The sequence below is a fragment of the Mustela erminea genome, chromosome 16, assembly GCF_009829155.1.
Source record: "Mustela erminea isolate mMusErm1 chromosome 16, mMusErm1.Pri, whole genome shotgun sequence".
NCBI classification, from domain to species: domain Eukaryota; kingdom Metazoa; phylum Chordata; class Mammalia; order Carnivora; family Mustelidae; genus Mustela; species Mustela erminea.
This window is the reverse complement of record NC_045629.1, coordinates 68771392-68790519: the sequence shown is the minus strand read 5'-3', so window position 1 is coordinate 68790519 and position 19128 is coordinate 68771392.

Here is a 19128-nt window from a genome sequence, read left to right as displayed (position 1 = left end):
ACAAAGTTAAAAGGAAGAGCCTGGGCCACAGCTCCTCTCCAGATGTTCAGGTAGATGGGGAGGGGTCTGAACCCTGCCCACAAGGCTACATTAGAAGGAGCCATTCCCATGGGTGCATTTGGTTTCCGCATGAAATTCAGTGCCGGTCCCTGATTGGGTTCCATAACACCACTCACCCAGCTTGAGTCACCTGGACAGGTGAGTCACATAGACCTTGGGGTGCTTGCCCAAGTGAACCACAACAGAAGCTGATGTTCCCCTGCGGAGCAAAGAGAGTGCCGGGCCAGCTGTGGGAGCTCCAGCCTCCTCCTCATTCCTCTCAGGAGCTCTGGGAGTCCCAAATGGTTCTCTTCGTGCAGGCCCAGCCCAAACATTTGTGGGTCGCAGCCCATCTCCCCTGCTTTTCCCTTTCCTGGGGAGTGGGAGCTGATCTGTAGCATTTGCTGCTTTCCATGGTATAAATACTCTCACATGGTCAGTTTCAAGGGGTTGACATGATGTCACTGAAGACAGAGTCGGGAAAAGATGAGCAAAGGTACACCAGCATATGGTAGCTCCACCATACAGACACAATAGATAACTTCACGAGCAGACCATAGGAAAATGTAACAATTAGGAAGTAATGAATTTGGAGTTTTCGATACATTTGTTATCAATATAATTTAATTGTAAGTTTGCATACTTTGATTTTTAATAACCACTGGGTTTAATAAAACTCACAAAATTCTTGAAAAATTAACAATTGAATTTCATGAACCGATAGCCAAGTCCAGCACTCCACTTGGGGAGGATCTTAACTCGTTTCTTCCAGAGGACTCCAAGACAATTTGCACCCTGTCTCCAGATACTCACATAAGAAGTGATTATCCTGAACACTCTTCCACCCAGTGGGATAGAGTACATTTCAGGGTCACAGTGAATAGCTGTGTATATTGTCTACTGCACAAGGCTACCTGGCTGAGGGGATGTTTGAGACTTTAAATCCAGCCCCAAGTTCCCCATCAGATTTTGCCTGCAGGACAGTAGCTAGAGAGGCAGCTTGCTGCTGCCTAGAGAGGGCGCCTTCTGCTAATCTGCACAGAGCTACCGTATAGGCTGGTCCTAGAAATCTAAGTAACCGCTTAGATTTATTAGATATTCACTAAATATGAGGGGCCATTGAAGAGACTCTTCGAGGAAGAAAACACCTTGTTGGCAGCTTCTTATTCTAAACATTTTAAGTGCAGCTCCTCTAGGCACCCCATAGAGCATATAATCAATGCTTGCAAATCTATCCTTGGGAGAGTATTTGAAAGTGAAGATTAGACGGAGAAAGAGATGGGAATCGTGGTCCATAAGATGAGCCAAAGGTTTTATCACGTTGAAGGAGATAGGTGGTGAAGAAACACAAGCAAGCAGAGGAGGGCTCCCATGTTGCCTTCAGGAAGACATAAGCCCCATCAAAATTACACGTGACAACCCCTGGAAGACTCAGCCATCCTCACACAGAGGGCAATGTGTCCCTGCCCCAGTAGGGCAGAGTCTGACTCTCTTCCAACAGCAAGACACCAATGCACAAGACTCCTCCAGGCTGCAAACAAACTATTTCTCAGACAATTTACAGCCAATAAAAATGCCTTAGATAAGCCCCCAGGAACTAGATAAGCCAAGAAATAAGGGTGCCAGAAAATCAGAAATGGTATTCAACTCTTCATGCCAACAAGCAGGATCTACCACATTGAATTCAGAGAGAGAGATGTCAAGGCTGCCTGTTTGTGCCACTGCAACGTCTCCCATGACCAGGGTGGTGCAGACCAGTATGTTGGGAGACAAAGGGTCAGAAGAGAGAAAAGAAGTAGCCAGGGGTGGGGGTGGGGGTTGGGGGGCGGTTCAAAATAAACTTTCAATTTGATTTGATTTGATGTTCGGTAAATTTCAGACTTACAGAAAAAGTTGTAACTGTATTACAGAATTCCCATATACCCCACTCCTAGTGTCTCACATTGTTAACGTTAATATGGAACACTTGTCATGATTATGAACTGATATTGATAATTATGACTGAGTAAAGCCCATACTTTCTTCACATTTCTGTAGTTATTATTTATAGTATCAAATTAGTTATCCAAAATACAAAATAAATATTCCTGAATCTATACGGATATAAATACTGAATATTGATATTAAATATTGAATAAATAAATAAATGAGGAGAACAAACAACCTCCTGAACAGAAGAACCCCAAATAATTTATGGGTTCCCATGAGAATATCACATTGCATTTAGTCTTCATGTCTCCTTGGGCTCCTCTAGACTGTGATGGTTCCTTAGAATTTCTTTGTTTTTGTTGAGTTTGAGACTTTTGAGATATACTTGGTGGGTAGACTGTCTCTCAATTTGGATTCATCTGATGTTTTTCTCTGATTAGACTGGGAGTTTGGGGAGAAAGATCACAGAGGGAAAGTGCCGTTCCCACTACAACGTATCAAAGGTACATGCTATCAACAGGACTTATCACTGTTGATGTTGACGTTGACCATCAGGCTTGGCTAGTTTGTCAGGTATCTTTACTGCGCTCTTTAAGAGAAAGTCACTGTGCATGACACATACTTAGTGGATAGGAAATTATACTCCACCTCCTTGAGTAGGGGAGTATCTACATAAGTTATTTGGGATTCTTCTGTTCAGAAGGTTTGTCTATTCTCCCTATTTATTTATTTATTGATTTAATAATTTGTTTATATCAGTATAGAGTTAGGAATATTTATTTTGTACTTTGGGTACAAACCCAATACTATACTATTTATTTTATTGCTCAAAATTGTTCCATATCTTTATATGGGGAGTTCTCTCAGTTGGCTCTTGTGTCCCACTGACATACCCACTCACTTTGCTTTTTGAGTACTTCTTTAATTCCTGACACTACTAGATGTTCCAAGTTTATCTTGCATGGTTCCTTCCCTAGCCCTAGAATCTGCCATTTCTCCAAGGAGCTGTGGTTCTCTTTGTGGGAGAATTATATTAGAAACCAAGATCTGAGTACTAGGTGTGCTCATTGCTGCTGGGGTGTCATTGCTTCGAGGCCCACTCAGTGGACAAAGCTAGGAAAAAAGTGTGTGTATATTAAGACGTGTATACACACATATCTATATTTATACATACATGTAGATAGATGACATAGTGTATGTGTAATCATAGACATAGATCCATCTGAATCTGTATTAAATTAGACATGAGCTCATACCATGTCAACTTTCATCCAGTACCATGTGGTTCATGCTAGAAGGGGATTCTTGACATCTTAAGAACAGTGTAAGGAGGCAAGATAGGGGGAGGTAAGCTCCCAGAGAAAGGATCCATGGGGAGAATCAAAGCAAACCATATGGTGCCCTGGCATGTGCTACTGGTTATATTTCCATTCTGAATGGTGGGGTTTATGCCCAGGTCTGGGGAGAAAGGACAGGCCATGGATAAGTGGTCCTCTGACCTCCTCCATACCAGGTACCCAAGGAATTGTCCTTAGGCTTTGAAGAGGGTGCTCCATGGCTCTTTCATGAGTAAGCCAGAAACTCAGACATCTTTTGTTCCTAAGGTAACCAACCTTCAGTGAGTTCAAAAGGTTTTCAACCAACATTAATACCACGCAGGGGAAAGGGAAAGCAAGACTGTCTTCAGTGTCAGAATCAAGAGACTGTGCCAGTCTCTTCCTGGTAATGATTTTTGGCACCCAGTAAGTATCACTTCAGGATTGCTTAGAACAAGGGTGTTTTAGGGCAAAAGAGGCCTGAGGCATTTTTAGACTCTGAGCTAGAAGACAAAAAGCACTGGTTTTGAATCATTCCTCACTGTGAGTAATGTGGGCCAGGATAATATGACTCAGAAACCAAAAGGGACACACTAATTGGCTGAACTCTGAATTCAATCCAAGTATTGATTTTTTTTTTTTTATTGCACTGAAAACAAAATCAAAGTTATTGTTTTTAAATCCTACTGGACCAGTTCAAATTAGAACCAGTCTTTGGAAATGTTGAACTAGAAGAAAACAAGAATCAGAAAAGCAAAATCATTTCCATAAATGTATCTCATTCAAGTGTCTGCATACACAGATATGCACCGTATATGTATTTCTATCAGTAGCAGCTCTTTGAACTGAATCTCACTTAACATATTTGCGAGATTAACCAACATGTTCCACGCTCTCTACGGAGTCAGTTGGTGGATGTCCTAGAGACTGTGAAGACTGGTGGCTCATGAAGGACTAGGTAGGAAGTCCTCTGTCTTCTGGTGGATCATGCATTTTGCAAGAGTGCCTTGTATTTGTTCCCAAGTCTGTTTATATCTATTGCTTTTGCTATTCTAATTACATAATTTAACTAGATGGTAAAGAAGCTAATAAACTATAATTACAGAAAGAAGGACTTCTTGTTTCTATAAACACAAAATTCAATGCTTTGAAAAGACTAGATAAAGGTGTGTTACATCTAAAATAAAAAGAATGAGTGACTCACTTACAAAGAGAAGTTCTCAATAAATCAATGTACATCTGAATCCTTGAGAAATAAAATTAAGTTATATATGTTTTATTAAACGGATTCTCTGCTTTCAGCTTAAACATAAATGACCAATTGTCCTTCCCTAGTGTGTCAAATGAGACACCTTTCTTCTTCTGAAACACTTCTGCTTCCTTCTGAAACACTGATTTATCTTGATGATCATACCAGTTTTTTTCCTGGTCAGAGACCTCCAAGGCACTGTCATCACCTCCCACAAAACCCAACTCCTAACCCTCTGCACAGGGATTCATAGGAGAAGGAAAGACCAGAGAGAGGCCTCAGGTGGCTCCACTCACAGGTCCTGTCACTTTGGGAAACCACTTTGCTCTCCTGAAACCCACCTTCTTCATCTGTAAAATGGGTGTGGTGAGAGTTCAGAAGCTCCCCTACTTAAGGACCAAATGCAAAAGCACCTTCAGGACAATCAGGGCGACTCTGTCTGCTAATAAGAGATGTTTTTCTCAGTCCCTTATGTAGTCATTTTGAGCTTACCAAAAACAATAATTATTTACAAATAAGTGGAGGAGCCATGCCTACCTCATACGATCTTGGGGCAGATTAAATGAAATAAAGTACCAGAAGCCCTTAGCACAAAGATGGACCCATGCCAAGAGCTCCCTACACTCCGGCTGTTTGGTTGTCTAACCAAGTCACCCCATCTGTGCTGGGGTAGCCAACCCTGAAATGGAATCACGAAGCAGTCTCCTGCACGATGAGGCAAATCCAAGGTGTGGATGCCAAATGGATTCATGCCTCCCACCCTTTCCCACCTGGACTAACACAGCAGACCCCCCCCCACCTCCGGTCACATCCTCCTCCAGACTATTTCCCACCCCACAGCTGGCACTACCTTCCCTAACTGCAGCTCTCTCCCACACTGTCCCCAGGCGAAGGGTTCACTACTCAGACCGCAAGCCTTTATCAGGACTGCTTCCTCTCCACTGGGATGTCCAATTAGCATCTCATACTAAATGCATCCAAAGAAAAATCTTCATTTCCCACACAAAACCAGTTCCTTTCTTGGTTTTCCCTCACTAACCACCCCCAGCCAGACAGCTGGTCAGGCCAGTCATCTTTGATTCCTTGTATCTCTCAATCCTCAAAGACCATGTATCAGAAGTCCTGCTAGCTCTCTTCCTCCAAACGTCTTAGATTTCCCATGATTCACCACCCCCATAGCTGTCAATCCAGGTCAAGTGTCCATCTGTCCTCTCCAGCCTGGGCCCCTACAATATAGCTTTGGAACTGGTTTCCTCCTTCCCCAGCTGCTTCACTTCTGAATCCTTCTCGCACACCCTCCCCCCCACTTACCAGGCACTGACTATGCTGGGCTTTTTTCTGTTCCTCAAACTCGTCACGCTTGTTCCAGCCTCCAGACTTCTGCACTGTAGTTCCCCCTGCCTAGAACCTTCTTCCAGACTGCCCCATGATCCAATGTCATCACACTTGTCACCCCCTCCAGAGGCTTATGCTGGCCAACCTTTCAAGTCGCATCCCCACCGCAGTCCTCAAAACATACCCAAATTCTCTCTTCAACATTATCCCGTAGGATCTGCATAGCGGTCGTCACCATCTGAAAGTATCTTATTTCTTTACCTATTCTTTGTCTACCCCACCACTTCCACCAATAGAAGATAAATTCTAGGAACTCAGGAACTGTTTCTCTATTGTTCACTATGTAACCCCAACACCTAGAGCAATGCCAGACACATAGTAGATGTTCAATAAAAGTGGTTGAATAGATGAACACCCAACACAGTTTCCTTCCTCCCCCTCTCCAGCCACCCTTTGCCCTTGACTTCCACTTTCTCTTTCAGTTATAGCTCAGACCTCACACCTAGACCTGCCAACCCTTCCCTGCTATGGTTAGCCATTCTCTCTGTGCCCTCCCTGTCACACAGTTCCATCCCTTACTACATTATTCTTTATCATTCTCTTTATCATATCCCCAACCATACCAGGAGCTCTGAAACCAGAGGCCACATCTTACCAGTCCTCCAGCCCAACACACAGAGTAATTCTGTATACTTCCAACTGCCTTGGATGTCCCGATGGCTAGATATGAAATAGTCTTTCCCTCCAAACCCTTCTCAATCATGGTCACTTTTATAGCACTTATCATTATCTCAAATCATCTCATCTCTACTTATTGATTTGTTTGTTCCACATATCTATTGTCTGTCTCCCACCTATAACCCTAGTGACCAGAACAGTGGTTGACACATAGTAGGTTCTCAATTAAAGACTGGTTTACAAAGGACTCATTCAACATGTTTGTTAAATGAAAGCCTAGTTAACTGATTAGCCACCATGAGCACTATAAATCTCAGGGTATTCAAAGTAGGGAGATGCAATGCTATGTTTACAGCAGTTACTCATGGTTTCCAAAACAAGACACAAGGACGTGATTCATGAAAATTAAATCACATTAGGAAGCACATGTTGAGGGGAGAGGGGAAAGAGGACAATAGAGATTTGGCTAATGAGAAAAATGGGTCTCGAACTGCCCGGGGCATCCACCATCTGAATTACTACTTGGTTGTTTCTTTTGTTTGGCATTGAGAGCCAGACAGGAGCAGCAAGTCTCTCTAGTAATTCTATTCCAATTAGTCCAATTAGAGACCAGTGCAGAGATAATTGCCCAGATGTTTGATTTCATCAGAGGTCGCATTGCATATGCAGCCCACAAAGATTATCACAGATACTGGCATAGATGATAGGAGGGGGAAGGGATGACACTCAGCAAAACAGGTCATAAATGCAAGTTCCAAGAGTAAAGGAGTTTCAGCAGCCCCTTTCCAAGAAGAAGAGCTCAGGTCATCTGCCTTCTACAGGCCCTTGACCTGGGCCAGCTGGGGAGCAGGAGCATAAGATCTGCTGGTGATGTCAGCTTGGCATCTTCAATGTGACTTGTAAATAATACCAACCACGTTAAGTCACTGTAGGTCCACAGGATGGCTGAGGACATGGGCAATGTGACAGCCACAAGGCCAGTGAAAGTGGAGGCTGGGACTGAGCCCGCTGGTGGGACCAACAGAACAGAGGCCAGCTCCGGGTTGCCAGCAACCAGCCCCAAAATAAAGTTTCGTCTGGATGGCATGGAGACCTGGCCAAGATGGGTCCACCTCAGTGGAGGGAAAGGTCTGGCTGATTCCAAATAGGTTGGTCAAAGACAGAAATGCACCCAAGAACTAGCTGCACTTCACCTTGGGACAGGGTGTGTGTGATGGAGAAAAGTTGTTGATTTCTACTTTATTCTTCCAAGGAAGAAGATAGGCCAGTGAATCGGACTGAAGTCCAGAGGTGACGGGAAGAGCATCTAGCATAGTGGTTCCCACCCTTGGCGGCACAGTGGAGGCTGGCAAGCTTACAGAATACCGAAGCCTGGACTCCACCCCCGAAGATTTGGATTTTATTGGACTTAGACCAGGGTGCAGCCTGGGAATCGGGCATTTAAAAATTTCCCCAGGGACTTTAATGTGAAGCCAGGTGAGCTCCATGGCTTAACACAGGATGAGGAAGCTCTGAAACCCGTGGACACTCCCAGAAACTCCCATCACCTTCTGGACTCGTTTTAAGCACAGAGGAAAGAAAAAGACCACTCTTGTCCCAAAGGGTACTTCTGGGGCATACAGAATGCTGCTATAGGTTATATTGAACCTCATCATTTTCTATAAAATCCTAATTCCTGAGGCTAGCTAGCATTCTGGGGTCTCTATCTACCTGCTCATGTCGTCCTCTCCACTAGATCCTTCTGTAGCACCTGTTATGGGCCCAACGGTCTTGTTCTTATGAGGTTTGTGTTCTGTTAAGGGAGACTGAGAATAAATAATGACACATCACATCATAGAATATCTTCATACAACAAAAAGCATAATAAAAAAAAAATAAAGCAAGGTGATGTAACCTAGAAAGGCAGGTAATGAAATGCAGGTTACTTTCAGTGGTCAGAGAAGGTATGTTCAATGAAAAAATATCTGAGCCGAGTCCTGAACATCAAGGTGCCAGCACATGAATGCCTGAAGGAAAGGCATTCCAGCAGAGGGAACAGCAACTGCAAAGGTCCCAGTCTCAGTCCCGTGGTGGCTCCACCTCAGCCCCTCTACTCTCCTGCGAGATGTCACCACCTGCTCTGCCTCTTCACTTTGGATTTGTGCCATCAGAGGTGCCATCTTCCCACCCAAATCTATTACTTCTTCAAGAACCCCTTCCTCCAAGAAGGCTCCCACGCCCATCTCCTCCTCATTCTGGCCACTCTTTACCTCACCTCAAATGTCGGTGAATGTCCTTGGTAAACTGCAGTGGGTGTGAAAGCACAAGACATGATTGTTGCTCTTCATACCTCCGTAGCATCAGGCCTGAACTGGCACTGAATCATCCGTCCTTGAGTTTACGGTCTTATTGTTTCACCTGGTACATCTGGTCTCCTCCTGTGGGATCGCTGGTTCTCCGGGGCATCGATCCAGTTTTCTGCAGCTATCCCTAGTTGCTTCTAGAACAGAGCTAGGCATTCATTCACAGCCCCTGATCGGAGCTGTATATCCGAGAAGCCAACTAACTTGTCAATTAAGAGTTTATGTGAATAAAAGTCTTAGTCAGTAGCCATGTAGACTTCACTCTATTCCACACTAGTATTATCTCCAATATACACATGATGAAACATTGGAGATAGCTCCAATATACAGATGATGAGGTACAGCGAGATCAGGCCATTTGCCCCAGGTCACACAGCTGGAAGTGGCAGAGCTGGGTTTTGAACCTAGGCCTGTTGGTATGAGATGCTGGACCATGAGCTGCATAACCTGTCACAAAGCATGAAGATCAGTAGTCCCATTCTCGATTTTTCAATAAAGAAAATGAAACTCACAAAAGAATTAACAGAGGTGGCCTGGTCCATAGACTGAGTTGGTTTCAGAGCTAGGGCAGATATTCACAGCCTTGGATGCCAAGGCCTCTGGGCTCTCTGCTTTGCCATGTCCCTTTCAAAAAGGTCAAAATTCTGGTCAGGATTCAGCCAAAGCATCAGATCACCGCTGTGCCCTCTACTGAATTTAGCACTGCCAGGGAACTCCTGACAAAAGGGAAAATGTCTAATGAAATGGCCAATGAGCCCCCAACCGGAGCGCAGTCACTCACTTCAAATAACGTATTTTTTTTCTTCCTCTATTTCTCTCTCGCTTTCTTTTTTCTTTCTTTCTTTCTTTCTTTCTTCCTTCCTTTTTCTTTGTCTTTTTTTCCTCATATTTATTTGATTTTTTTATTTAATTTTTTCGGTGTTCCAAGATTCATTGTTTATGCACCACACCCAGCGCTCCATGCAGCACATGCCCTCCTTAATACCCACCACTAGGCTCACCCAACCCGCCACCCCTCTCCCCTCCAAAACCCTCAGTTTGTTTCTCAGAGTCCGCAGTCTCTCATGGCTCATCTCACCCTTTGATTTCCCCCAATTCACTTTTCCTTTCCTTCACCCGATGTCCTCCATGTTATTCCTTATGCTCCACAAGTAAGTGAAACCATAGAAACCATATGATAATTGACTCTCTCCGTTTGACTGATTTCACTCAGCATAATCTCCAGTCCCGTCCATGTTGATGCAAAAGTTGGGTCTTCATCCTTTCTGATGGAGGCATAATATTCCTTTGTATATATGCATCTTCCTTATCCATTCATCTGTTGAAGGGCATCTTGGCTCTTTCTTTGTTTCTTTCCTTCCTTCCTTCCTCCATCTCTCCCTCCCTCCCTCCCTGACTCTCTTTCTTTGAAATGGTGGAGATGGGGAAGGACAGGAGAATGAAGTTACCACGTATCAAACACCTTGAGCAGGCCACACGACCTTATCTGTAGTATATCATGGAGGGCTGCCGGCTTTCCCAAATAAAAAATACAGGATACACTAAGCCTCCCCCAAAAAAGCAATAAAAAAATAAGCAAATAATATAAGATGTATACTTGACTTTGAATTTCAGATAACAAGAAAACATTTTAGCATAAATATGTCTTATGACTCTTGGGGACATACTTACACTACAACCTTGGCTTAATGAAACCTGCCTCCCAGGACTATCCTGAGGATGAATGACTCACCGAATAAAAAGTGCTCAGACGTACCTAACTAGCAAGCTGGCAGCCCTTGGTTGAAGTTGTCGCTCTGGGTCTGATCAAAGACTGTTTTTCTCCCTTTATCTAACAGTTGAGAATAAATAACCCCACATCCTTACACAGATTAGAAAAACGGCCATTGTGGATTACTGACTCACAGTGACCTAAGAAAACTTACCTAGAGAAACCATGCCCCGCTCTCAGCATGCGAGGCTCTCTGCTCTCTCCTTGCCCAAGCAAAGAAAGAAAGCAGGCTGGAATCCAGTGGCTAAACCAGTGAAGTCCAGAAAAGTTCCTCATGAGACATGATAATAGAAGAAATAATAGGATAGCAGTTTTGCAAACAAAAATAACTCTGACGAGCAAGAGGGGAACATTAGATGGGGAGATGGTGGGGGTCGGGGGGGAGTGGGAGGGAAAGAGGGCCTAGGGAGACCACATGAAGGAAGCTTGCGAGAAAATGTCAAGTGGGAAAATTCTGTTCCTCCTAAGTGAGGAGCATATGAGCATCTTGCCTGATGCACTGACAGGAGGGTATTTGTTTTAAAGGCTCTCGGGCAACCTCAGGCACAGCTGGGAAGCAAACGAGTTCCCTCTGCCCTTTCAGTGGTTAACACCAAGTCTGACCAGCTTTCTGTCAAGCAAACCCCCAACACCGCAGAAACACTGTTCCAAGAGAGGCAATGCCTTAACTCACCCCATTCCAGGATCCTTATAGCTCTGTTTTCCTGTCCAAGGCACCCCCTCTCAGACCCCAACCATATCTGACAAACTAATCACAGGACTGGAACATTCTTTCCAGGGAGAAGACACATTTTGATAACACCTTCCAGAATGACCTTTCCCGTTCTCTCCTGCATTTTACTTCTTACTGTTGTCTAATTTGTTATCGGCCCTAAGTGGGAGAGGGAGTGCTTTCCAACTAGAAGAGAGGGCCAGTGTATGCCCTGGTAAAAATGAGATCTTTGTGTGTCTCTCCAAATGCATTCCAGAAGCAGGGAATACAGCAGGTGTGTAGTAGGTGTTCAATAATTTTGTGTCGTGATGAAAGAATCAATTAACCTGTGCTGGTGGCTCTCCTGATTTCAGAAAAGGTCATCCTCAGTACTGTTCTTGTGCAAGCATATCTGGGGGAACATGTGCAGCAACTGTGAACCTCAGTCATGCCATCCGTTACCACCCCCCACAGCCATGGTATAATGATCTGCTTTGGGAGCCACAAGGAGAGAAAGTTCCCCTTCAGGCACGTGTGTGGAAGGGAATTCTGGAGAAGGCAACAGGAATAAACGCAGGTGGAATGACAGGTTTCTGATTGCTATTCTTACTACCAACATTGTGCAATGCTTTTGGGCAACTGACAATGCACTAGGTGTTATGAAGAGTTTAAATAGGAGGCTCTCTGACCTCCAACTCATGTCTGAGACTCCATGGCCTGTGCTGGCCTGCCTTTTGGAAGGGAAAACACAAGAGACTCTCTACTTCCTTACTCAGAGCCTTGGGGACATGGGCAAGCTTTCCTGGGAATGGGGGTTGCCACATCAACCATGTTTGTCTTTGCTCACTCTTTTTCTACCTTTTAACTATTCAGGTGTAGAAGAAGGTAAAGAGGTGACAGGGAGCCCTCTACCTCAGGGGCTCCTGAATTTCTGGCAGATTCTGAGGACTGAACCCCAAGAACAGTGTATGAAACTAATACAAAACAGTTTCTCTCTTAGAGCCTTTCTCGCTCACCAAAAATTATTTACAAGAAATGGTGAACAATTTACCTTGTCTTACAACGCAATATCAGAATCAATCTGATATCAGAAGCAGATGCAGTTAGCTTGAGAGAAATAGTGATTGTCCTATTCATGCTTTACTTTGTGGACAAGAAGAGATTCAATTCTCTGAAAGTCAGTAAGAACACAGTTCATTCCTTCCACACTCCTGCTCCTTGGCTCAGAGATGCAGAGAATGGGTTAATCTTAAAACTGTTTGGGTGATACTTTTTTGCAGCAGCCACAGTACAGTTTTATACACACATGTGCATGTATGCACGTATACACAAACACACACTCACATTCACACATGCACGCTGACGTGCACAGACACAGACATACGCACACACCACAAAATCCTTCCATATCCTAACAGAGATGGCAACTCTCAAGCAAGCAACAGGGTAAGAGATGGAGAGTGGTGGGGAGTGTCCCTGCCAGGAGCCCCTGTGGATCCTGAAGGTGGAATGGAGTCAGCATAAATAGTTTTGAAAGCTGTGGGGATAACAGCATGAGCCTACTGGAGACACTCATTGGGCAGTTGGGGTTTCGTTTCCCATGCATTAGGGATAGAATCACACCTCAATCCAGCAGCGCCAAACTGCATGGATGTTCCTAGACCTCCAGGAATGAAACAAGAGAATAAGAAGAACAATCAGCCATCCCCCCCCCCCCCCGCAACTGTTGGCAGAGAAGGATATTCGAGGGGCATTTAAGTGGCTTAATCGGTTGAGAATCTGACTCTTTATTTCAGCTCAGGTCATGATCCAGGGTCATGCCATTAGGCTCCACCTCAGGCTCTGTGCTTAGTGGGGGAGTCTGCTTAAGAGTCTCTCTCTCCCTCTCCCTCTGCCCCTATCCCTTGATAGATCTCTCTCTCTCTCTCTCTCTCTCCAAAATGAGGAAATAGATGTTTTAAAAAGGGGAGGGAGGGGTACCTGGGTGGCTCAGTTGGTTAAGCGTCTGCCTTCCATTCAGGTCATGATCCCAGGACCCTAGAAAAGAGCCCCAGAGAGCTTCTCCTTTTCCCTCTACCACTCTCCCTGCTTGTGCTCTCTCATGCTCTCTCTGTCTCTCAAATAAGTAAATAAAATATACATATTTTTAAAAAGATGAATAATCAAGTAGCATCCAAAGGGATAGTGGTTCTCAGGGCAAGCTACATAGTCTGTTGGTTAGCTATCACTGAGTTCTGGATAAGTCTCCTCATTCAAAGATGAATAAAAAGGTAAAACTACTTAAGGTAAAACTACTTCCGAGTGTCCAGGAATTTCAACCTAGTACATGAAAGTAACATTTAACACTTATTTTTTTTAAGTAAAACTTAATCTTTGGGGATATACAATGTAAATAGGGTTTAAGAGTAATAGTTTCATTCATGTCAGGGTCTGCTTAATATATGGTTAAGTAAAATAAGTCACAATAGCCATCCTTTCCATTACGTTACAACACGGATCATGTGCCTTGATAAAACAGCTGATTAGATAAGATGTTCATTTGCCTATAAAACACAGCCATTGGTTTGTATACTTTGGCCTTTTCTCAGCCCAGGAAATTGTCAATTTTTCTTCAAGGGGAATTCTTCAATTTCCCTTCCCAGTCTTTGATGTCTGTCATGTTAATTTCTTTTATTGCAGAAAAGACCTGATCTTTGTTACTCAGCATCCTTATTCTTTTTTTAAATTAACATATACTGTATTATTAGTTTCAGAGGTAGAGTTAAGTGATTCATCAGTTGCATACAACACCCAGTCTCATTCCATCACGTGCCCTCCTTAATGCCCATCCCCCAGTTACCCCATCCCCCACCCACCTCCCCTCCAGCAACCCTCAGTTTGATTCCTATACTTAAGAGCCTCTTATGGCTTGTCTCCCTTTCTGTTTTCATCTTATTTTATTTTTCCTTCCCTTCCTTTATGTTCATCTATTTTGTACCTTAAATGACAGATATGAGTGAAATCGTCTGGTATTTGTCTTTCTCTGATTTATTTCACTTAGTGTAATACCCTCTAGTTCCATCCACATCATTGCAAATGGCAAGATTTCTTTCTTTTTCATGGCTTAATAATATTACAATACCTATATTGAAATATTATATAAAAATATAATAATTGTATAACATGTATATATTGAAAATATATATATATATATATATATCTCACAACTTCTTTATCCATTCATCTGTCAATGGATATCTGGGCTTTTCCATATTTTGGCTATTGTGTATGACTTTTATTGCAATATAAAATAAAAAGATTATATATTTTTAAGCAAATAAAGATGAATAAAGAAAAGAGACAAACTATGCAAAAATGTTGAAGAACAAGGAAAAAACACCATTTTGAAGACTCAAGCATATTTCCAGAAGAAATTATTTCAAAAACTTCAGGATCAATAGGAAAAAAAATGAGATTCTTTCTGTAAAATAGGCAGAAATCCATAGAGATCAAACTGAGCCACAGAGAAAGTTAGATGAGCTATAGGATTATTTCAGAACAATAAAAATACAATAACATATTTCAGAATACAGAGAAGAAGTAACCCTATGCCGATAGTACAAAGGGTAAATTTGGAGTGGTGTTCTAGAATGTAGGGGGAAAGAACAAACAAGGAAATATTTTAAAAAGAGATACAAATTTAGATGAGGAGGCCAAGTTAAAATATACATATATACATATAGGTATTGTACATGAAAAAACAAAATTGCAATTAAAGTGATAATCAAAGATGTAACTAAAGAAAATTTTCCTGGGCTGAGTGAAGACCAAGTATATAACCCAATGGCCATGTTTCATAGGCAAGTCAACACCTATGTTTTATATGTTTTAAAGAGAACATACCCCTAGATACATCTTGGCAGTTTTTTAATTAAAAGGATAAAGAAAAAAGAAGTTTAAAAAACAAAAAAGGATATAAATTAGTTAATTATGCAGTTTCTTCTCTGTAGCACTACAGTTTTACCAGAATAAAATGAGTGGTTTTCAGAAAATTTTGAAGAAAAAAATGTTTGATCCTAAACTGCAATATACCTAGCCAAGTTGTTGCGTGCAGATGATAAGAAAAGAGAATCTTTGATAAGGAAGGATTTGGAAAAGTACACCTCTCCCATATTGTTCCTAAAAAACACTGCAAGTCAATGAACTCCAGTTTGCCAAAAGATTAGTCAGAAGTAAAAGCACTTAAAAATGAAGAAACTATAACATCACTTACTTGTGGAGCATAAGGAATAATACAGAAGACATTGGGAGATGGAGAAGAGAAGTAAGTCAGGGGAAATCGAAGGGGGAGACAAACCATGAGACTGTGGACTCAGAAACAAACTGAGGGTTTTGGAGGGGAGAGTGGGGAGGGGGTAAGGTTGGTGGTGGGCACGTATTGCATTCAGCATTGGATGTGGTGCATAAACAATGAATTTTGGAATACTGAAAAAAATTAAATTTAATTTTTAAAAAATTCCAATATTTAAGATTTTTTAAAAAAGAACTAGCAGTAAAAATGTAAATCAGCAAAGCACAGAGCTTAGTCTATAAATAGGATTCAAAAGCAAATAACAAAGCCATTCATAAAATATACAGAATATAAAATAATTTTTGATAATAATCAGGACCTTAAATTCCAGGTCATCTTTACAAAAACCAGGAAGAAAGAAGTAAACATGTTTCAGATTCTTCTTCTTACCTAACAGGGAGTCAAAAAGTATTATTTTATTTTTACTTATGATCATTAGAAAAACATAGGTTAAATTTTTTTTTTGAAAAACCTTAAAAAGCCACTAGTAAAAATATAAACAGTCTGCCAAAGGCAGAAGTAAACAAACAGTCTCCAATGTCATTCTCTGTCAACCAATTCCATTATTCTTCTGTACCTTTCCTAATAAGTGGATGCGCAGTAAGACTCACCCGCTCCCAAGGAGCTATAGGACAGGAAAGAGATGGAAACACATTTTGCTTGATGTAAGAGCTTTTCAAAGATGTATGTTTAATTTCTCCATTTATGGGGTCCTGGAATTCATGGTGGATGTGGTGTGAAGTGGGAAGGAGGAAGATTGGGGAAGGCTTCCCTTCAGAACATTTAGAACACTTAAATGATTTATATGTCTGTCCTTCCTACAGACTCTAAGCACCACAAAGGTAGGGACATTTTCTGTGTCCCTGGTATCTTACTGGATAGACTATTGAATGGATGGATGGATGGATGGATGGATGGATGTGATGATGGATGGATGATGGATGGATACATGATGGATGGATGGATGGATGGATGGATGGATGGATACATGGACAGACAGATAGATGAAGGGACCTTTACTTAATTAGACCCATACCTTGCTCAACTTGCATTTCCCCTGGATCCTAATTAATCCTACCTCTAAGGAGGAAAATTCACTCTTCCTCTGTAGGTTATCCACCTTCTATATCACAGCAGCAAATTGGAGGGAGTGTTGTTCCTGCTTAAATGCCTGTCTCACCACCAGGGAGTGGCTGCTCTGGGAAGCAGAGGGGCCAAAGCCATGTATTATTCTTTGTGACTCACAGTGCTAAAATGGGAGAGTATGAATGCATCCTTGATCACATTATTTCTTTCTTCCCGATTTGACTTAGAGCCCAGAAAGCTGATCAGTGGCATAAATGAAGTGTGAGGTCAGACTTTAGCTTGTGGGGAGAAGGCAGGGCAGACAGCTGGGTTATACACCAACAATCCACCAACAGTCCTAACGTTGTCTCTGTCAGCTCTTTCTCTCCCATGGGGGAAAAAGATATTTTCTGGTGAGGAGGGCAGAGTGGAGGAAGAGTTGGGGTTGCAGTCATTTGCACTAGTGGCCTAGTAAAAGTAGCCCTGGACTTTTAGCTCCCAGAGGACGGTCGTCATGGCAACCCTGGGATCAAGGAGCAGACCCTCTTTCAGCCATTGTCCGGAGTACAAAGTCCCTGTTCAGCTTTCTACAAGCTGGTTTAAAAAAACACCTCCAGCCAGATAGATACAGACACCGATAGACAGGCACTCACATACACAGAAAAGTTTCTAATCATAGAGTGGGAGTCAAGTTCCTTCCAAGAGCTTTTAATGATCCAGTTCACCAAAACCTAATTTTTCTCTTCACCTGTGGGAACAGGAGATACTCTGATGCCAGCAGAGGCAGCCTACCGGTCACCAAGAAGCTGTCCCAAAGCCTTTAAGTGCACGTTTCTGCATTCTTGAAACCCAGCTCCTGGGCACCACCATAACCCTGGTTTGTTGCTGATAGCAACGTCTGCCCCAAAGGGTGTTAGGTGGACTAGGCAGAATAGGGCACATTTTGTGGCTTCTTAGCCTGTAGCTGTCAGAGCTTCTACTGACCTGAACCAGCCTGCCTCTCCATGGGGATCTGGGCCAAGGGCACCCAGACAGGAAAGAGTCCTTCTGAGCCCAAGTGCCCTGTCGTGTGCATGGCAAAACTCTATGAGGAAACTTACAGCTTTGTGAATTTATTTGAAACAGCAAAATGTAAAGAACACCAGCTGGCAGCTTGAATGGCATGGAGGCCAGACCTTCTGGCTTCAGGCCAGAGATGTATACAAGCTCAGAGGAGGTCCCTTTGCTGAGGATCAATCTCTTAATAGTCACTTCTCTGGCCACTTCAGCATACAAACCACAGGGTTAGCTAGAAGAGGCAGGGCTCAGAGGTCACCTGGCCTACACCATCACAGCCAGTAGAGAAAGTAAGTACAGAGAGGTTAAGTGACTTGTCCAAAGACACACAGACAGTCCTTGCAGAAGCTGGACTAGAACAAATCCAGGACTTCCGGAGGCTGAGTAGATAATGAGGAACATAGTAAACTGTTCAAGGCCTAGGAAACAGCTAGAGTGAGTAGGAGACCAAATCAGATGCTGAAAACTGAGCACCAAGACCCACAGAAATCTCATGAGATTATTTTCAGAGTAACAATATAATACTAACCATAGCTTACTGTGAACCTGCACTGTGCCAGACACTCCTGGATGCTTCACATATATTATTTCCTTTGACAAGGCTGGTTGTCCCCATTTAACAGATGGACAAAGTAAGGCTGGAAGAATATAAATTAGTTGCCCAAGACCATCTGGATGCTGAGACGAAATGTCGATTCTCCCGAGTCTCTCTGCCCTCAAAGCCCAAGTCCTGACTCATTAGGCTACTGACTTTCATCAAAAAAAGGGTCAAGGGTCTGAATTCCCCATTTATTCTGGGTTCCCATATGTTCAGACTCTAAACTAAGACATCTCCCAGAGAAAGGACACAAAGTTAAGACAAAAAGTGTAGAATTCTCAAAGACAAATAGATTCATGAATTGAAAGTAGGTTGGTGGGGGTTACGTATGGGTGGTAGATAACGGGTTTTGGACTAGGGTTGGGTTATTTGTGTGTGTTTTCTTTGAAGTAAACACCAAGACTCGATTTGTCTTTTCCTGACATTTAATGTAGGGCCAAAGTTTTCCTAGCAGACTAGGCCAAAGGAATGGGTCTGGTTTTTTTTCTAAAACTTAGAAGCCAGAGGATTTATTAAAGTTGGTCAGACATTGATACTGCACACCAGGGCTCCTTTGAACACTTGATAAGGCTGGATTCCAGAAGGTCTAATTAGTTAGAGAACGTAGGGGAAGGTCCAAGATGCCCACTAGTGGACGGCACCATATTAGTTCACTCCGAGAAATCCCTACCTATGGTCCTCCCAAAAAACCTTTAGTTTGCTCACTAGCTGGAGGAGCAATAAGACAGG